General features: G+C 45.7%; 1 protein-coding gene across 1 annotated transcript in view; it reads left to right on the top strand.

The window, feature by feature from the left end:
- nat16 (N-acetyltransferase 16) overlaps nt 1–22,556 on the top strand; it is a 40,346-nt gene that overhangs the window by 351 nt on the left and 17,439 nt on the right. The gene's annotated exons all lie outside the window — the stretch shown is intronic.

Below are 22,556 nucleotides of genomic sequence, written 5' to 3'. Positions count from 1 at the left end.
TGCACTGCGGTTCCGTCAGAACTCAGTCATGTGTGAATCGGTCGGAGATGGTGGGAGTTCTGCCTCTAGAGGCCGGTTCCGTCTAATTTAGGTCACCACGGACATTTTAATGTATCCGGAGCATCCAGCCTACTTCGGTTCTGATGTGCGAACGGACAAAACATAATGGATCCACAGAACCTTTATTATCGGTGTGTTTTCAGAAAAGACATTTGCTGGTCAGACAGACCCAGACCGGCCCTGTGCCACAGATCTGGATTAGTTTAACATCCCAGACCTGGACCAGTCCTGCATCACAGACTTGGACCAGTCCTGCATCCCAGACCTGAACCAGTCCTACGTCACAGACCTGAACCAGTCCCACATCACAGACCTGGACCAGTCCTGCATCACAGACCTGAACCAGTCCTACATCCCAGACCTGGACCAGTCCTGCATCACAGACCTGGACCAGTCCTTCATCCCAGACCTGGACCAGTCCTGCATCACAGACCTGGACCAGTCCTTCATCTCAGACCTGGACCGGTCTTACATCACAGACCTGAACCGGTCCTACATCACAGACCTGGACCAGTCCTTCATCTCAGACCTGGACCGGTCCTACATCACAGACCTGGACCAGTCCTACATGACAGACCTGGACCAGTCCTTCATCACAGACCTGGACCAGTCCTTCATCTCAGACCTGGACTGGTCTTACATCACAGACCTGAACCAGTCCTGCATCACAGACCTGGACCAGTCCTACATCACAGACCTGAACCAGTCCTTCATCTCAGACCTGGACTGGACTTACGTCACAGACCTGAACCAGTCCCACATCACAGATCTGGACCAGTCCTGCATCACAGACCTGAACCAGTCCTGCATCACAGACCTGGACCTGTCTTACAACACAGACCTGGACCGGTCTTACAACACAGACCTGAACCGGTCCTACATCACAGACCTGGACCAGTCCTGCATCACAGACCTGGACCAGTCCTTCATCTCAGACCTGGACCGGTCCTACATCACAGACCTGGACCAGTCCTACATCACAGACCTGGACCAGTCCTTCATCACAGACCTGGACCAGTCCTTCATCTCAGACCTGGACTGGTCTTACATCACAGACCTGAACCAGTCCTGCATCACAGACCTGTACCAGTCCTACATCACAGACCTGAACCAGTCCTGCATCACAGACCTGGACCGGTCTTACGTCACAGACCTGAACCAGTCCTGCATCACAGACCTGGACCAGTCCTACATCACAGACCTGGACCGGTCTTACGTCACAGACCTGGACCAGTCCTACATTACAGACCTGGACCGGTCTTACATCACAGACCTGAACCGGTCCTACATCACAGACCTGAACCGGTCCTACATCACAGACCTGAACCAGTCCTGCATCACAGACCTGGACCAGTCCTACATCACAGACCTGAACCGGTCCTACATCACAGACCTGAACCAGTCCTACATCACAGACCTGGACCAGTCCTTCATCACAGACCTGGACCAGTCCTTCATCTCAGACCTGGACTGGTCTTACGTCACAGACCTGAACCAGTCCTGCATCACAGACCTGGACCAGTCCTACATCACAGACCTGAACCAGTCCTGCATCACAGACCTGGACCGGTCTTACATCACAGACCTGAACCGGTCCTACATCACAGACCTGGACCAGTCCTGCATCACAGACCTGGACCGGTCTTACGTCACAGACCTGAACCAGTCCTACAGCACAGACCTGGACTGGTCTTACGTCACAGACCTGAACCAGTCCTGCATCACAGACCTGAACCAGTCCTTCATCTCAGACTTGAACCAGTCCCACATCCCAGACCTGAACCAGTCCTACATCCCAGACCTGAACCAGTCCTACATCCCAGACCTGGACCAGTCGATCATCAAATTCTTCTAACCAAATTGAGTCATTTTAATTTCTCACCAGAGGCGCTGCTCTGGTTTCAGTCTTATCTGTGTGAGAAAACGGTGTGTGTCCTTGTTTGGCAATAAATCCTCCTACATTAGTTGTCCAGTTGGAGTCCCCCAAGGTAGTATTCTGGGGCCGATTTTGTTTAGCATTTTTATTAATGATCTTCCTGAAGTATGTTCAAAAGTAAACATTCAAATGTATGCAGATGATGCTGTTATTTTTTACTGATGTTAAAAGTCCTCAGGAAGCCTCCCAATTGCTGTCTGCATCCATGGCCCATGTACAAAAATGGGCCAAGAGTTCCCACTTAAAGCTGAACATAAAAAAACAGTTTGCATGTTTTTCACCCAAAAAAAATTTTTGAACAAAAAAAATCAAACATCTTTCTTGAAGGGGTAGAACTTGACGTTGTCGAAGAATTCAAATATCTTGGGTTAACTTTGGACCCAACCTTAACTTTTAAGAATCACATGAAACAAAAAAAAAAACAGTCAATTATAAACAAGTCAGGCCTTTTTTGTCACTCCATGCTGCTAAGTTATTTTTACATTCTATGATTTTGTCTCTCATGGAATTCTGTATAACCTCCTGGTCACTTGCTGTTGGTGCAACACTCAAACCCATAGAATCCCTTTTTAAATAAGCCATAAAAATCCTTGATAAAAATCATTTAGTTTCCACCACTGCTTTGTTTTAGATAAATGTAGACTTCTCAATCTTCCTTCAAGAATGCTTGCCTGGTTTTTAAGGTTCTACATGGACTAGCCCCTTTCCCCCTGACAGATTTTATTAAATCACGGTCTATCAGTGGAATGTCGACTAGGGCCACAGATAGAGGAGACTGTGAGGTGCGTTACAGGCGCACAGCTTTTGGCAAGACCACACTATCCGTTAAGGGGACTAAATATTGGAATAGTCTGCCACTCAGCATAAGAGACTCACAATCATACAGTTCCTTCAAATTCAAACTTAAACAGTGGCTGAAGGAAAATCAAACCTGTATCTATCAGTAATTTTTCCTCACAGTGGTGTTTTATGTGTTCTTTTTGTTTTTCCTAGTTTCCTAGTTTTAAATATAATACTTTACTTTCAGTTATTGCTTTAATTACCTGCCTAGGGACTGCAGATGTAAATTAGCACTGGTGCTACAATCTGGCATATTTACTGATGCAATTTATTGTTGAAGTTCATTAATATCACTGTCCCTATTAAATAAATAAAGAAAAAAAGAAAAAATCCTACATCCCAGACCTGGACCGGTCTTACATCCCAGACCTGGACCGGTCCTGCATCCCAGACCTGGACCGGTCTTACATCACAGACCTGGACCAGTCCTGCATCACAGACCTGGACCGGTCCTGCATCACAGACCTGGACCAGTCCTGCATCACAGACCTGGACCGGTCCTGCATCACAGACCTGGACCGGTCTTACATCCCAGACCTGGACCGGTCCTGCATCACAGACCTGGACCGGTCTTACATCCCAGACCTGGACCGGTCCTGCATCCCAGACCTGGACCGGTCTTACATCACAGACCTGGACCAGTCCTGCATCACAGACCTGGACCGGTCCTGCATCACAGACCTGGACCGGTCTTACATCCCAGACCTGGACCGGTCCTGCATCACAGACCTGGACCGGTCCTACATCACAGACCTGGACCGGTCTTACATCCCAGACCTGGACCGGTCCTGCATCACAGACCTGGACCGGTCCTACATCACAGACCTGGACTGGTCTTACATCACAGACCTGGACCAGTTTAACATCAGATACCTGGACCAGACTTACATCAGAGACCCAGATCAGTTCTTTATCAGAGACCTGGATCAATTCTGCATCACATACTTGGAACAGCTCTATGTCTCTGTTTGTATGTCCTGTAGGAAAAGAGCAGAACTCAGGACCAGGGACTGCAGGTCCTTGTTTTACTGACTCGCAGAACACTGGTGGTGCCAGGTCAAAGCACCTTGTGTGAATGTACCTTCTGGGTCCAGCTTTGATGTTGATTCTGCAGGGTGAGCCGTAGAACTCTCAGACAGAACCTCTTGAGGACCACACCAAAACCGTCTGACAGAGTCATGCTGATGGAAGCATGACGGTGTGAAAGTTAGAAAGGATTGTAAGTCAGTACTGATCCGCCTCCAGCTGACCACAGAAAGACCTTAAAACATCGTCATCATGAAGGTTACAACAGGACATGGACCCGGTCCAGGAGAGACGGTGGTATCAGTTAATCCTGATCATCTGATAGTGATAATGAAGTTCCGATCCAAACAGCTGTCACCATCACCTACACTCAGCTCGTCATCACAGAGGTCTCAGTGGTCTGCTCCTGGTCTCCAGCATCAATCAGAACACAAACAGAACCACATGATCCAGTTATTCAGTTCAATTCAATTCAAAAATACTTTATTAATCCCAGAGGGAAATTGATTCAGCAACTTTATGCTTCAGTAGATGCTGGCCTGTTGGGTCTGTGTTTAAACTGGAGATAATAAAATCAGCCACCCAACCGACCCGTTTAAAACCAACTGTCATTTAAACATTTTATTATTGTTTTATTATCTGCTGGTCTCACTAAACATCAAAGGCTCTTCAAAAATATCCTCAGTTCCATCCATTTTAATAGATTTAAACAGAAATACAAACCAAAGGGTTTCAGTTGAACGTCATATTTAGTTAAAAGACTTCTGGAAATCACTGAATCTAAAAGATAAGAGTATTTAATGAACAAGTTCCTCACATGAATGTCTTCCCTTTTGTTAATACGTCATCATAAAATGACAAAAACATTTTTTAATCATTATTCCATTAATCTGGAGCTACTCTAATGGGCCATTCCCACCTGTACCGGGTCGGCCCGGGCCGGGTAGCGTAGGTTGTTTACATATCTGGGTGGCCTGGTATTTTTCCGGGCCAACCAAGGCTCATTCTCAGCCCTCTTCTCGAGGGGGTCCGCTTCAGGCCGACCAGGGCCAACACACCCACTGCTGACAGCAGATTCACACCTTCCATTAGAGTAAGCCTCTGATTGGTGGGTAGAATCAGCCCACATGGGCTTAAGACAAGGATGTGTGGAATCAACCGGGCCAGGCTGGGGCCGACTGGGGCTACCCGGCCCGGGCCGACCCGGTACAGATGGGAATGGCCCATAATTGTGTCCTGTTTGACTCATTACTGATGATGATGATGATGAGGAGGAGAAGGCGGAGGAGGAGGAGGAGGAGGAGGAGGAGGACTACGATGGTGGTGATGATGCTGAGGAGGAGGAGAATAGTGGTGAAGATTTGATGATGAAGAGGAGGAGGAGGAGGATGATGATGATGGTGGTGGTGATGATGATGATGATGAGGAGGATGAGGATGACGACGCTGGTGATGATGATGCTGATGATGATTGGGGAGGAGGAGATTGGTGGTGAAGATTATGATGATGAGGAGGAGGAGGAAGAGGATGATGATGATAGTGATGGTAGTGATGATAATGAGGAGGAGGGTGACGATGATGGTGGTGGTGATGATGATGATGATCGCCTCTGTCAGTGCGCCCCAGGGCAGCTGTGGCTACATCGTAGCTCATCACCATCAGTGTGTGAATGTGTGTGTGAATGTGTGACTGGAATGGATGAATGATACCCTGTAGTGTAAAGCACTTTGGAGTCCTTACTCTGAGAGGTGCTATACAAGTGCGGGTCATTTATCATTTATGATGATATTGTTGATGATTGTGGTGATGATGAAGAGGATGACGACGATGATGGTGGTGGTGATGATGATGATGATGATGATGATATTGGTGATGATTGTGGTGATGATGAGGAGGAGGACGACAATGATGGTGGTGATGATGAGGAGAAGGAGTAAGAGGATGATTATGAAGAAGATGATGATAGTGATGGTGATCGTAAATGTTCTGTATTTGATATAGCACCTTCTAGAGTCATGGAACCCCCCAAGGTGCTTTACAACACAATCAGTCATTCACCCATTCACACACTGGTGTGGATGAGCTACGATGTAGCCACAGCTGCCCTGGGGCACACTGACAGAGGCGAGGCTGCCAAGCACAGGCACCACCAGTCCCTCCGACCACCACCAGCAGGCAAGGTGGGTTAAGTGTCTTGCCCATGGACACAACAACAGTGTCAGACTGAGCCGGGCTCCAACCTGCAACCTTCTGATTACGGGCGAGCACTTAACTCCTGTGCCAACGTGTTGGTGTTGATGGTGGTGGTGATGATGATGATGATGATGATGATGAGGGGGGTGGGGGCAACAATGGTGATTATGAGAAGGAGGAGGAGGGTGATGTGATGATGATGACGAGGAGGAGGAGGACAACAATGGTGATGGTAATGATGATGATGATGAGGAGGATGATGATAGTGTTGGTGATGATGATGAGGGTGATAGTGGTAGTGATGATGATGATGATGATCCTTCTCCTTTGACTGTTATTTTTTCTGAAGTTGACCTGGACATTCCCAGTTGCTCCAGCAGGTTTTAACTGGTTCCAGTCGTCCTCAGGAAGATAACACTAGTGGTGTAGCTTCATAAAGAAACCCTTTTGTATTTTACATGTTGATTTATATTTATTTAAATCACTATTCAGCAAGTAGAAATTAATCCATCCATCCACCCTCCTGATCCATCTCAGATGTCTCAGTGATGAGCCTTACAGATTTACTTTCAGGTGGAGCATCAAAGCTTCTGCTTTTAATGTCACACCTGATACTTAAAACTTTATTGTTATTGTTTTTTTTTTAATGCTTTGTAATTCCGACCAGACAAGGAGACAGAGATGAACGAGAAAGGAAGGGGGAAAGGGGGGGGGGGTCCACAAAAATAAACATAAAGAATCAATGATGAAGAGGAGTCTGCTTCCAGACCTGCAGAAGGAGAGAACAAAAGAAAAGGGACACACAACAATACCACGGGAGCAAACTATCACTGCTTCAACCTGATGATGAAATATAAAATCAACATTGTTTTACTGAACAATCACGATAATAAGTCACAGTGCATTTAGTGCCAACCACAGCCTTAAGACATGTGTTGAACGTGCCCAAGTCCATACTTATGAGAGCACCTGTGTGCGTACCCGCACTTGTATATGTAAGGTTTCCCTATCGGAGCATCCAATAGAGAGTGTGAGGGGCCACAGATCTGCCCCCCAAAGATGCATAGGAGATGGAAGGAGCTCCAAGTCTCAGTGATCCAGGAGCTGCCCCAGAGCGCAGGGACCCCAGGGAGACTGCGACCAGAAAAGCCCCTGCCCCCCTCGAGAGGCACAGAGGATCGCCCCAGGGGGTCACAACTAGAGCTGAGGAAAATAATCAAATAATCGATGCATCGGAATGCGGACATAAACGATTCTGCATCGTAGAAGAGTACGCCATAATCGATTATAGTGGAATGTAGTTTTGTTTTTTTAATGGCGGCACCAGCGCACCATCCAAATCTGTCAGAGTGAGCCTCCTCCACATTTACCTCCGCCTTAATGTGGTACTGCAGGGCTGAGCGCTAGAGTTGTCACCCGAGACCAAACCGGAACCGAATCAGCCCGACCGGTTCTGTTGGATTTGGGCCGTGAATTATGCTAATTGAGCGGGTTGTCGTGCGGCGCGCTCCGCTCGCTCGATCAGCGACCGAGAGAGAGAGAGATAGCCTGTCTGCTCACACAAGAGAGAGTATCGGAGGATGCTCCTCCAAACCGATGCTCCAAACACGCATAATTATTTTCATAATTTAATAATTATTTCTCCTGGAAGCGCTCAGTCAGACTGCTTGTTGTAATGCAGGGAGATCCGGCCTTGGGGAGGGGGCGGGGTCAATGATTGCGGCTGCAGTGTGATAGTCTGTCTCTTTTATTTAGGGACACGGAGAAGTTGGAGAGAGAAATAGAAGTTCTTGTTCCACTTTATTCTTTTGTTTCATGATGATAAACTGATGTTAAATTCAGCTTGAAGAGAAGATGGGAGGAAGCTTTGGTCCATTTTAGGTTACAGGAGACTTGTCTCCTATCTGCTCCTCCAGAGACAGCATGGACATGAGGGTTACATGGCGAGGGTCACACAGGACAGGTTAGTGGTTAGCTGGTTAGTGAAGGAGATCCATCAGCTGGGTAATTTAATCCTAATCCAGCCCACAGCCTTCTGCTGGTGTTATTATCAGAGAGAATAAAACACACATCTTAAATATTATTGGAAGTGTAGAATTTGTTTTATGTTTTATTATTTTCTGCATCAAACAGAACTTGATTCATTCTCCAACATTTCAGAAACGAACCACTGAGTTCAAATAAAATAAACTAAGTCAAACATTTCATTTGGTGTTATTTCTGACATCCTTCAACTGTGGCATAAATATTTGACTCTAGAGCTGCTCAGAGACATTAAACACTCATATATGAACCCATTATGTATTGTATTATTACATTATGTGTCCTGTAGGTTTTCAGTACTTTTTTAGATTTTGTGAGTTTTTGCAGTTTTTTTCTCAGCCTGAGGCGTGGTGTTGAACGAGGAAACAGATGTTTTACTTTGTTAAATCTTCTTAAATGTTTAAATGTTTTGTCCTAACCTGTTGTGAATGGAGAGCTTTTGAGGGATGGCAGGTTGTGTCACTTACGTTTTAGATAAAAAAATAAAAAGCAATTATCTGACATCTTCTGTTTATCGATGAAAACAAATCAATATGAAATAATCGTGATGCATCGTGATGCATCGGGATATCGAATCGAATTGAATCGTTGACCCAATAATCGTAATCGAATCGAATCGGGAGACAAGTGAAGATTCACACCTCTAGTCACAACCAGCAGCTGGCAGAGTCCCGGGGATATCAGCGGCAAGCCCACAGGCCCGCCCACAGCCTCCCACCCCCAAGCCGGCCGAGCCTGCAACCCAGTGACCTGGGACCCAGGGGTGACCAGCCCCGCTGGGGACCCAACAGAGCCCAGGGACTCAGATCCCACCAGGCAGCCACTGGGATTAATCAGGCAGATGCCAAAAATCTTAAACCCCCTGACGCTGGAGCCGCAAACACTCAGGCAGACCAAGGCACCACACTCCACACCAAGTGTGGCAGGGGGAGGGGGGACGAAGATCTATATCATCAAAAGAAGTTCCAGGAGAGGGGAGGAGTCAAAGGCCCCACCTGACATATACAGTCATACACAAACACAGTCACACACTCCCTCCCTCATGCTCACACATGCACATACAACCCAAGACTTACAAAAATGCACGCCGGACACCCACTCATGCTCCCCATACACACCCTATTCACTCTGGTCCCGGTACTGCTGCACATTGGGTACAACCATCATCGGTAACCAGAGTCTGACCCTTTCTGCTGGGATGCTGATGAGCATGCTCCCCCGCCCAACGCTGAGCACAGCAACCTACCACCCCAGACCCCAACCAGACAGCCAGATCTCCCTCCTAGCCTCCAGCCCCAGGAAGCCAAGCAACAACAGAGGTGGCTAAGACCACTAGTCTCCCTCCGCCTGCTCCAATATAGTGTTGTGTGATCATGAGGTGTATTCCATGGCTGTGGTGAATGGGCAGTGCGGGCATCATCCGGCCTATGCCAGCTGATGCCACCGCACCACCCCACTTACACCCTCAGCCCTCGGTGTCTAAGTGCGGTTTAAAATTGGAAGTGGGCACCGGCACCCGGGAGGAGGCTGAGATATCCCCCTGCCAAATGCCGTTGAATGTGCTCACTCCCAAGGCCCTAAGTGTGTGTTTGCGTGGAATGTCGTCAGTGGAAGTGTATAAGGTGCAAATAAAATTGGGGGGCAGGTTGCCACAGGAATGTGGAAATGGGGTCCATACCCGCACTCCCTGACTTGCCCACCTCCCAAGGTCCTATGTGTATGTTTGTGTGATGATGTGAGGGAGCAGGAGGAGAGAAATATGCGGGGATGGGGAGGAATGGCGGGTTGGGCTTAGCCCTCCAGGGAGCCAGCTCCCCTACTGGCCCCAATAGGCACCTCCGTTGTCAAACTGCCACCCAGGGCATGGAGACCCCAGCCCATCCTGCCAGGGCCCAAAGCAGCAGCATTACAGAGCCTCACGGAGTCCGAGGGCACCAACCCAGCCCCACCCCAGCAGAATATCTATGCCCATCCCTGCATTTGCACAACTTCCAGAATATATAAGACATGGGACATCCAGGTAAGGTTGGTTCCTCCCCCTGCTGGACCTCCCCCTCCCCTGTGATGGAACGGCAGAGGAGCCAAGGTCTACCTGAGGCCCCCGAACCTGGGCCAGGCACTGCTGCATGTTCCTGCCTTCTTCCCGGCAGCATACATGTCAGGACCCGACCCCCAAGGCCCCGCCCAGATCCCCACACGGGGCCGGCCACCCCCAAACCCCGAGCCCCCAGGCCCCCACCCAGACCCGCCCAGGGGCAATGCAGCTGCCAGGCAGTGACCCATGGTTGCCGCCAAGATCCCCAAGGGGCCCCACTCACAACCGCCAGCAGTCCACCCCCTGAGGCCTGGTGCCAGCTTCACTGAAAGAGGAAGAGCATTCCAGAGTGTTGGAGCAGCATAGACAAAAGCACGCTGCCCCCGCGTTTTGTATTTCATTAATGGAACACGAAGCAGCAGGCAATCAGCAGACCTCAACGCCCGGTTTGGCACATACCGAGTGACAAGATCCGACAGGTAATCCGGAGCCAGACCGTTCAAGGCCTTAAAAACAATAGTCAGGATTTTAAACTTGATTCTAAAGTTTACGGGTAGCCAGTGGAGCTGCACCAGTACAGGTGTGATATGGTCTCTTATAGGGGTGTTTGTTAAAAACCTGGCTGCCGAATTCGGTACTTTTTAAGGTACCGACCGAATTCCATAGTACCGACCGAGCACCGATTCACATAATTTCAAACGGTGCCTCGTTTCGGTACCCGTCCATCATAACGAGAACTTGCCAAGACAGCTGCGCATGCGCAAGAGTGTAATGTTGTCGCTCGCTGCGAACTAGTTGTAAACAGAGCAGCATGGTAGAAAGAACGAACGCTAAAGCTTGGGTCCACTTCACTAAATGTGATGGGTAACTGGGTGATGATGAAACCAGCGACAACGATCTAAGTGAGACATCTTCATCTTAATCTGCTCCGGTAGGTAAATATAATTAGCTTGATATGTTAGCTTCCGTTTCGCTAATGGTGCGTTCGCTTTCTCCTCGGAACTCCGAATTCCCGACTAGAAGAACATGAACGCATTCTAAAGTTTGGCTTCACTTTACTAAATGTGACGGGTGAAGACGAAACCAGTGACAACGATCTAAGTGTGAGGCATCATTGTTTTAATCTGTTCCAGCAGCTAAATAAACTGTTTAAGATAACGTTAGCTTGGTATGTTAGCTTCCATTGCTACCATTGTTAACAGCTAATGGTGCGTTCGCTTTCTCCTCGGAAGTTCTAACTTCCCAGTAGGAGAAATCTAATGAAAAAAGACGGCAAAAGGAATGAAGATACACAGTAAATTTAGTTCACAGTAAAGATGTTTGCTTCGGTTTAATTATCAGCTTATAAAACTACAAGGACGATGTTAAAATACAAACAGTTGTATGTTATTTATTGTGATATATATCAAATATTGTTATATATTGAGAAAAATATATATTTAATTATAAAAGAGAATTAAAATAATAAACACTCAAAAGTATCGAAAGTTGGTACCGTTAAGTACCGGTATCGATTCGTAGGTACCGGGAATTAGTACCAGATCGATTCAAATGTCAAAGGTACCCATCCCTACAGGTGACTATTAAATGGGATTACTTAACAAAGAAAAGCCCCTCATGCTGTCAGCAACGGCTCCTCATGGTAGAGAAATGCCACAGCATCTGAGAAAGGAAATAATTTCTTTACATTAAAAGGTGAGGGCTACAAGAAGATCAGCACAGCTTTACATATCATTCAATGAACGATGGAAGTGAAACCATCTTACAGAGACGTCCAGGCCATCCACAGAAGTTAACATCTCAACAGGAGCGTCTTCTGATGAGAAGGGTTGAAGAAAATCTCCATGCAAGAACACTGCAGTTAGCTAAAGCAGCAGAAAGCCAAACTGGAGTGACTGTTTCCTGTGACATCATACGGTGCACGCTGCAGAGGAATGGCATGCATGGGTATCGTCCACGATGGAAGCCTCTCCTAAAGCTCGCACACAAAAAAGCACGCCTAGGATTTTCTGGGGCCCATGCTGGAAGAGATGAAGACTACTGGGACTCTAGACTCTGGAGTGATGAGCCAAAGATCACTCTTTTTGGAACTAATGGTTTCAAAACTGTACAGCAACGTGAAGGTGAGGAAGTCAAAGAGAAATGCATGGTGCCCACAGTGAAGCATGGTGGTGGCAGTGTCCATATGTGGGGCTGCATGAGTGCTGCTGCTGTTGGGGAGCTGCATTTCATTGATGATGTCATGAACTCAACAATGTACTGCTCTATACACACATCTAAAGCTGCTGTTGCATTTCTGAAGAACAGGGTGAAGGTGGACATGTCTGTCTCCTGATCTGGACCCCATCCAACACCTGTGGGGAATTCTGCAGCATCACTCTCCATCCAGCATCCAGGCTCTAAAAGAGGTTCTTCTTGAAGAATGGAAATAGATAGATGTTGCAATATGTCGCCATCTTGTTCCTTCCATGCCTAGAAGACTTGGTGCTGTCCTTGAAAATCACAGTGGTCATACAAAATACAACATGTAGTTGTTTTTGTTGTGGGGCGTTTTTATTTTTGCTTCAGTTAATTTTTGTAAAACTGAAGATTTTATGATCTACGTTAGATTATTAACCTTAAATTCATGTTATAGAGTAAATAAGTGTTCAAAAAACCCAGCCTTGGGAAAATTCTGGAAAATGTGTTTTTGCTCATTGAGCTACTGATTAAACTAGTATTTTTTAAAGGGGGTGTAATCGTTTATGCTGAGAGCTGTATGTTCTCAGAATGTTCTTCATCCTACATAAATAAGCTAATATTAAAATATGAAGTTAAGTATTTTAAAAACTAGCTGTCACTTAGTTTGTCATATTGTTTCTCATCGAATATCATATATATCTGATGTCAAGCTACACAGACAGGGTTAAAAAAATATGTTCGACCTTTTTCCCCATCACTTTCATTTTTTAAATAGTAATTAATAAACATTCGATACCATTACAATTTCCTTTTATTTAATTTTAAATAAATATATAGAGTGCCCAGGTAGCACATAAACAATGCAATTTAACGGTTTTCTTAAAGTAGGAACGTTTAACCTGTGCGGCCAGAGCGCTCTCCTTCCTTCTGCTCTGCGTAAACCTGAGCTGATCACCTACTTGTGCGTAATCAAATGTCTGTACGGGAAAAGATGGAAATGCCATGAGGTTCACTTTTGCCTCAGACCGACATATTGCTGTTTTATGGTGTGGCTGAATCTGCGATCGGCTGCCACGCGGACTAACAAATGCTGCAGTAAGGAGTAGTGGGTCAGGTTCATGAGGAGTCACTGGCTGGAGCGGACCCGACTTTAATACGTCATCTCAAAATAGAAGCTAATATCTTAATTTGACCTTGAATGAAAAATGTTGTTATAAAATCTTAAAAGTTTTTATCACGGAGGAGGCAGCTCTCATTTTTGCCTTCAGTCTGACGGCGCGCCGGAGTTTGCAGCGTGCGCGCTTATTGAATCTGTGTGTGTGTGTGTGTGCGCGCGCGCGGCACAGCTCCATGAGCCGCTTCAGTCACCGCGTCTCGTTAATGGCGCTATTTAAACCAACGTTGTAAAATTACTTCTGCCCAGCCCAGATGTGCTCACATGTGCACCCGTGAGCCGTGATCTCTGACAGACGCACTCTGAACTTCAGATCTTCAGCGTGCTGTTAATAGCCTGAATGTGAATTATTTCTTGATTTATTTTGTTACATCCACAATGTTCTGTGTGTGAGGTTTACAATGTCAGAACACCTGCATGAGACAGGGTGTTAATTACAATCTGCCAGAATGACTCACCACCTTCAGATTTCTCCAACACCGTTAAAAATGATCAAATACGGAACATATCGGCGTGCGCAGGCCAGAGTGCTGAAGCTCGGCGCATTGTTATTATGAAGCTAGGGCACATGTGGAGGACACACGCGCAAAAATATACTTGTTTTCAATTACATTTATTGGGCCCACTTACTTTTTCTTAGGCTCACCCACAAATGAGTTTCTGGCTACGCTAATGGTGACATCTGATAGACTTCTCTGAGCTCCGCAGCCATTACACTTTTCACCTCGCGCACCCCCTAGCGGCAGCTCGCGCACCCCCGGGGGTGCGCGCACCACACTTTGGGAATCCCTGGCCTAGTGGTTAAGTGTCCATCCTGAGACTGGGAGATCAGGGTTCAATTTCTGATCGGGTCATACCAAAGACTTTGAAAAAGAACGGGACCCAATGCCTCCCTGTTTGACACTCTGCATTAAGGGGTTGGTTTGGGGGGTTAAACCATCAAATGGTTCCAGAGTGAGGCTGTGTCTGCAGCTCACTGCTCCCCCAGGGGATGGGTCAAATGCGGAGAACAAATGTCGAACACACATCAGTGTGTGTGACAACTGATGAGACTTTAACTTTGACAATAATTTTGCTTTTAAAAAAAACTCCAAACAGATGTTTTCTTTTCCAGAGACAGAAAAAGCAACCCATTCTTGTAAGGGGAGGGGTCTGAAGTAGCAGGTCATGTCCAACATCTGTGATCCATCAGCTGGTATCTTCACTATAAAATAAGAAGTCCCGTTATTCTGTCAATGAACTTTTTCACAGCTGTTTAAGTCACACCATCAGATCCTTGTGCATCAGAGTGATACAGGGAGTGCAGAATTATTAGGCAAGTTGTATTTTTGAGGAATAATTTTATTATTGAACAACAACCACGTTCTCAATGAACCCAACACAGTCATTAATATCAAAGCTGAATGTTTTTGGAAGTAGTTTTTAGTTTTAGCTATTTTAGGGGGGTATCTGTGTGTGAAGGTGACTATTACTGTGCATAATTATTAGGCAACTTAACAAAAAACAAATATATACCCATTTCAATTATTTATTTTTACCAGTGAAACCAATATAACATCTCCACATTCCCAAATATACATTTCTGACATTCAAAAACAATACAAAAACAAATCAGCGAACAATATAGCCACCTTTCTTTGCAAGGACACTCAAAAGCCTGCCATCCATAGATTCTGTCAGTGTTTTGATCTGTTCACCATCAGCTTTGCGTGCAGCAGCAACCACTGCCTCCCAGACACTGTTCAGAGAGGTGTACTGTTTTCCCTCCTTGTAAATCTCACATTTGATGATGGACCACAGGTTCTCAATGGGGTTCAGATCAAGTGAACAAGGAGGCCGTGTCATTAGTTTTTCTTCTTTTATACCCTTTCTTGCCAGCCACGCTGTGCAGTACTTGGACGTGTGTGGTGGAGCATTGTCCTGCATGAAAATCATGTTTTTCTTGAAAGATGCAGACTTCTTCCTGTATCACTGCTTGAAGAAGGTGTCTTCCAGAAACTGGCAGTAGGACTGGGAGTTGAGCTTGACTCCATCCTCAACCCGAAAAGGCCCCACAAGCTCATCTTTGACGATACCAGCCCAAACCAGTACTCCACCTCCACCTTGCTGGCATCTGAGTCGGACTGGAGCTCTCTGCCCTTTACCAATCCAGCCACGGGCCCATCCATCTGGCCCATCAAGACTCACTCTCATTTCATCAGTCCATAAAACCTTAGAAAAATCAGTCTTGAGATATTTCTTGGCCCAGTCTTGACGTTTCAGCATGTGTGTCTTGTTCAGTGGTGGTCGTCTTTCAGCCTTTCTTACCTTGGCCATGCCTCTGAGTATTGCACACCTTGTGCTTTTGGGCACTCCAGTGATGTTGCAGCTCTGAAATATGGCCAAACTGGTGGCAAGTGGCATCTTGGCAGCTGCACGCTTGACTTTTCTCAGTTCATGGGCAGTTATTTTGCGCCTTGGTTTGTCCACACGCTTCTTGCGACCCTGTTGACTATTTTGAATGAAACGCTTGATTGTTCGATGATCACGCTTCAGAAGCTTTGCAATTTTAAGACTGCTGCATCCCTCTGCAAGATATCTCATTATTTTTGACTTTTCTGAGCCAGTCAAGTCCTTCTTTTGACCCATTTTGCCAAAGGAAAGGAAGTTGCATTTGTAATGGTGTGAAAATTAATTTAAGATACTTAAATTAATAGCAAAAGTTTATTTATTGAACAGAAGATTCAGTAAGATACTTTTCATTCAATAAACTGGAAATGCAACCCTTTTCTGTGTTTCGTTTCAATAACGAGGCAAGTTTAAAAATGAAGAAGTTTTATTACTAACAATTTTTAAACTGAAAATTTCAAACGACAATTATAAAAATGACAATTCATGGATGGCAATTTTAATGACAATCTTTAACAGCTTTGATATTAAACTTGTTTAAAAGCAAACCTGTAACTGAATGGAGGTAAAAATGAGAATGATGAGTTTTTGGATGCGTGAATGAAATTCTCAGAAGGTTTCTTTCAGAGAGCTTGAAAGCGGTCTGGGTGAAAATGATGTTTTGCGGATAACTGAGTTATTTTGAGAGAAAACAGCATGAAACGTCATCTGTCGTGTTCTACCTCACCCAAACAGGGCCCCCTTTGCGGATCTGGACATCAGGAGGATGGTTTCATCCAAGGTGACACTCGGGGCTGGTAGAGTAGACGAAAGTGTCTGATGGTCCGGTCCAGAGATGTCCTGGGTACATGGCTGAACGAAGCGTTTGGCAGATGCACGTTATCGTCTTAACTTAACTTCAGAAATCAAATGACTCTGGGAGAGTCTTTCGTTAGTTCGTTAGTTTGGTTTGTTCTTTAGCCATTCCTGTCGACGTGACAGAACAGCAGGTGGAGGCTTAAGGTTGGTTTATGCTTGACGCATCCGCGAGGTCCGCACGGCTCCGCGCGGAAAAGTTGCGTCATTCTAACAACCACGCCCCTCCACCGCGCCTCCGCACGTCCCAAAATTTCCACAACGCGCACCTGGGAAATTTTCTAACCACGCGAACGGTCGGACGTGGAAAAACATGGCGGACCGGCAAGAACTAGTATGGCAGAGGTTCGTAAATACAGACATTTGTATGATTCAGCTCTCAGAGATCACCGTGATCAAAATGTTGTTAATAATTCTTGGAGAGAAATAGCTCGCACCGTCGGAAAAGATGAGGACGCTGTTAAAAATGCTGGAATGCCATGTTGTAAACAACAGTTTTTACTTCTACTATGGTGTGGTGTTGGATGCATGCCGTAGAGCTCCATGTTGCCCCGTTCAGTTTGGGAGAATACTGGCTCGCCGCAGAGACAAGCCGCATGAACCATAAACGCTGCGAGTTGTGAAGCGCGTTCCATCCGCGAGCCGCATCACCAAGTGGAAAGTGAATGCTTCAAGCATAAACCAAGCTTTAGGAGACGGCCGTTCTCCTTTCCTCGTGGTGTTGGTTGAAGAACTGGATGTGAATCTGTGATGGTTAGTTTGTACCAAAAGCTCTCAGAACCACTCCCTCTCTCTCCGGAAGAAAGCTTGCTCATGCGTCAAAAAACATGTGATGCAGTTATTGTTTATCTGAACTCTGTGTTGGCTGGATAGGGTGAAGGTCTTCTTTGCTGAACACATCTTTATAAACATTATAATCAATCATTATTATACCCAAAGCATAATAATCCATTTCATGTAATTAAAATACCTTTATATCTGAACCAAGTGATCATGTTGTAATGATTATTTAAACAGTAATAAAATCATAAGTTTATTAATTAGTATCTAATTATTATCATCATGGCTTGAAGTGTCCTTCTTGGTACGGAACAGCAGATACTGGTGTTATGATCTTGAGCAGACATCGTGGCTCCTTGGGTTTAATCTGTGGATTCAAAGTACTGTCTGACCCAGCTTGACCCAGCTGGACAAATGTGACCTTTGGCACAAATCAGAGAACCTTCATGCCGTTACAGTCCCCCCTTTGTCAATGGGAGGTGGACGCAGGAAACCACCTGACATTGACAACCAAAGACTTGAAGGGTCTCTATCTGAAGAAGCTGTTGCAGTCCAGTCGAAGGCTGGAGAGAGGAAAGCTTTCCCTCCCGTGAAGACAGGATCTCATCCTGAGCAGTTGGTTTGGTCAAAAGTATCAGATCATAGTAAAGTAGATCTTGAAGATAGCTATTTCAATAGCAGTTAATTTTATATCAGCAATAATCCAAAGGCATATGCAAAAGGATAAGGTAGCCCGTGTTCCTACACAGAGCCGAGCAGGAGGATGTGGGCAGACGACCAGCCGTCAGCAGCGGATCCCAGATGTCCTCCAGGCGGCCCCACGATGCAGGCACTCAGGACGTCTCGAACCACGACCGAAGCGAAGCCCCATGTGACAGGAACCAGGCGAAGAACAGGCGTAGAAGACCCTCAGATGGCAAAGTCCCCCATGGATGGAGATCCCTCCAACATCGAGGACCAATGGTGAAGCTCTGGAGTGAGAAGAGCAGAGCAGCAAGTGAGGGATACACACGAAGATTGTGTTTGATGCAAATCAAAGAAATAATCATAAACCTGTCCTGTGAGTACCTTCTGTACTATGTGACAGCATTTGGTGAATTATCTACGTGAAGAAATGTGCTGCACCCTCTCTACATGTCATGTAAAAGGTGATGCATAGAAGAAAAAAAAAAAAAAGAAATCAAACCCTAACTGATATGAGAAAATCATCAGCTGCACTAATTAAAGGCTTTTTAAGAATGAAGGGCAAATTGGCTTGTAGCCCTTTAAGGGAAATTAACCAAGTTAATCCCTAAAGCTCAAACGTAATCACCCTGGAAAGCACTATAAAAGAAAAAAAAAGATAGAAATGTAAATCAATACTACAATGTAAATCAGTAGAGTTAGTAGTCCCTAAGTGTAACGGTTAGTAACAGCACAACTGGCTGAAGGCAGTTATCCTGAATAAACCTCAAAAGTTATCAAACCTATTAAAAATTATCCAATAGAGAATTGATTGAATTTGGATCGACCCATCAGGTAGTGGAGAAGTCCAATTTTAACTGTTATGTTCTGAAAACACTTGATTTTTGGAACCACAGCAGACCACAGCCAAAATTCACAAAGCCTGTGTGAGATTTGTAAACATGTCCCTGCACACATACACTCACGACAGAACAAGTGTGATCCGAAATCAGAGGCGCCGGTGGGAGCGGGCAGGAATTCACCCCCCTTTGGGCATGAATCGGGCTGGAGGTCAGCTATTTTGGTGGAGACAGTATCTAAATCGATTGGGTCTTTGCGCAGTTTGAATCTGGTGTTGCGGACCCATAGAGTAATGGGCGCTGTGTTATCTGTGGAGATCATGCTGATTTGAAACTCGACCGGTGTGTGTGTGTGTGTGTGTGTGTGTGTGTGTGTGTGTGTGTGTCTACATCTTTAGGTAAATGTCACTGTGTGTGGTTGTGTGATTATGTCTGGATCTATGCTATGTTTGTATGAATCACCATGTGGTTGTTGTGGCTGTCTGTCACCTGGAATGTTATTGTTTTTTAAGTGCTGTGTATGTGATGATGGAAGGGTTGCCCCATGACAGCCCAGGTCCCACCAGCTCCAGAACCATGGGGCCACACATGCCCCAGCAGGCAACAGCCCCCAAAGGACAAACAACAGCAATAAAGCCCAGAGGACAGACCCAAGCCCGAGGATAAAGGCGAGCCAGAACGACATCAGCCCCCAGCCAAAGGTCACCCACTGGAGGCTGTCAAGCCTGGAACCCCAGCCCAGCACAGCGCCATCACCTCCACTGAAGCAGGCCACGAGCTGTCGAGGAATATTGGCTCTTTCCCAGAGCTCAGGGATGGATTACACCGCGCTGTGAATGCACAGACTCATATAATTGTCGAGATGAGTCGTAAGCTTGGAACTGTGGCTGAGATTCATGCAGTGGCACAAAAGATGCTGGGAGGCTGAAACGAGTCGCTCAACGTTTTTTATTTCGATTCCTAGTTTTGATTCCTAGTATGCCGACGGAAGAGGAATCCGCGGCTGATCTCCATGAAAAATAAACGTGATCTGCAAATTGTTATCAACGCTTTTCAGAGCTGATCACACCAGCTGACTGTCTGCAGCAGGAGTCCCCCCTCCCCCCACGCGGCGCGCAGCGGCCAAATATAAACAAACGCGTCTGCCGAACTTTTACTCCGTAATGTAAACTTTAATTCCTGCAGCGTAGAGGAAATTTGTTAAAATATGTCAACACGGTGGATTTAATAGAAGCTTTAAAGAATAAACTCTGGACGGTGTGAGGTGAGTTTGTCTCACTGTAGAAATAAAAACACACACGTGAGCGCCAGAAGGCTGAAAAATAACCTGTAGAATAATTAAAGTCATCATGCTAGAACAGCTTTCTCTGTGGTGGACCACACCAGCTTCTGTCACAATAAATAATAATAATAATAATAAATGACACACAAAGTTGTGAACATTTTAATTTCCTTTCTGAACTATTTCTGTTGAGAGTTTTAATGTTTAAAATCTGTTAGATTGTTACTGGCAGCAGCTACATTTAAGTTTCACTTCCTGTTCTGATTGATCGCTGCTGCAGCATGGAGGTGTAGTTCTCAGTCATCCTGGACATGATCATCCTGAGAGTTTTAGCTGAAAACAGCTGGACGTTTCTGGATATGTTGGAGACATTTAGCCTCATCCCAGAGGCTTCTTCCAGACTTTGGTTGTGGTCAGAAACAAACAAACTGGTTGGGCTGCAAGTATTTCTTTTTTTTCGCCAAAACATGTTTTGGTCTAAATGAAGGTGATGTTATTGTTCATAGAATTAAAATTGATGTTGAAGTTAAGATTATTTCATCAAGTAGGCTCCCAGACCCTACCTGCACCCAGCAACGACTCCCAAGCCCTGCAGGCAGCTCCAGATCACCAGTCCCACCAGATTAACTGAAGGCAGAAGCAGCTGGAGTGGCACCTGTACCAACACCAGTGTTCTGTGTGTGCATTTGTTTGCTAATGTAGGTTGGTGAGTGGTAATAAATATGACTAATCTGCATTTGAACTTGGGTAAGCAGCCTAAACAGGGGTATCCTACCATCTTCGACCACTCCTACATCATGATTAAGAGCTGAGCTGTATGAGCTGTTTTTAGCCGTTCGTATTTATTTATGGAAATAAAAATGATGTCAGCCAAAGGCGAGAGAGGCACAACCCAGTTTGTACACAGGAGCAATTTACTGTAACCAAGTCTCAAAATTTATTCTAAAACAAATATTTAAAGGAAAGTTTCAAATAGTGTTTTTTACAGTGGGGCAAAAAAGTATTTAGTCAGCCACTGATTGTGCAAGTTCTCCCACTTAAAATGATGACAGAGGTCAGTAATTTTCATCATAGGTACACTTCAACTGTGAGAGACAGAATGTGAAAAAAAAAACCATGAATTTACATGGCAGGATTTTTAAAGAATTTATTTGTAAATCAGGGTGGAAAATAAGTATTTGGTCAATAACAAAAATTCAACTCAATACTTTGTAACATAACCTTTGTTGGCAATAACAGAGGTCAAACGATTACTATAGGTCTTTACCAGGTTTGCACACACAGTAGCTGGTATTTTGGCCCATTCCTCCATGCAGATCTTCTCGAGAGCAGTGTTGTTTTGGGGCTGTCGCCGAGCAACACGGACTTTCAACTCCCTCCACAGATTTTCTATGGGGTTGAGGTCTGGAGACTGGCTAGGCCACTCCAGGACTTTCTAATGCTTCTTACGGAGCCATTCCTTTGTTTCCCAGGCGGTGTGTTTGGGATCATTGTTGTGTTGGAAGACCCAGCCACGTTTCATCTTCAAAGCTCTCACTGATGGAAGGAGGTTTTGGCTCAGAATCTCACGATACAAGGCCCCATTCATTCTGTCCTTAACACGGCTCAGTCATCCTGTCCCCTTAGCAGAAAAACAGCCCCAAAGCATGATGTTCCCACCCCCATGCTTCACAGTAGGTATGGTGTTCATGGGATGCAACTCAGTATTCTTCTTCCTCCAAACACGACGAGTTGAGTTTATACCAAAAAGTTCTACTTTGGTTTCATCTGACCACATGACATTCTCCCAATCCTCTGCTGTATCATCCATGTGCTCTCTGGCAAACTTCAGACGGGCCTGGACATGCACTGGCTTCAGCAGCGGAACACGTCTGGCGCTGCAGCATTTGATTCCCTGCCGTTGTAGTGTGTTACTGATGGTGACCTTTGTTGCTGTGGTCCCAGCTCTCTGCAGGTCATTCACCAGGTCCCCCCGTGTGGTTCTGGGATTCTTCTCACCGTTCTCATGATCATTTTGACCCCACGGGATGAGATCTTGCGTGGAGCCCCAGATCGAGGGAGATTATCAGTGGTCTTGTATGTCTTCCATTTTCTGATAATTGCTCCCACAGTTGATTTTTTCACACCAAGCTGCTTGCCTATTGTAGATTCACTCTTCCCAGTCTGGTGCAGGTCTACAATTCTTTTCCTGGTGTCCTTCAAAAGCTCTTTGGTCTTGGCCATAGTGGAGTTTGGAGTCT

The sequence above is a fragment of the Nothobranchius furzeri genome, chromosome 3 (genome assembly GCF_043380555.1).
Source record: "Nothobranchius furzeri strain GRZ-AD chromosome 3, NfurGRZ-RIMD1, whole genome shotgun sequence".
Classification (NCBI taxonomy): domain Eukaryota; kingdom Metazoa; phylum Chordata; class Actinopteri; order Cyprinodontiformes; family Nothobranchiidae; genus Nothobranchius; species Nothobranchius furzeri.
The sequence above is the reverse complement of the archived record's forward strand: the minus strand, read 5'-3'. Positions and strand labels throughout refer to the sequence as shown.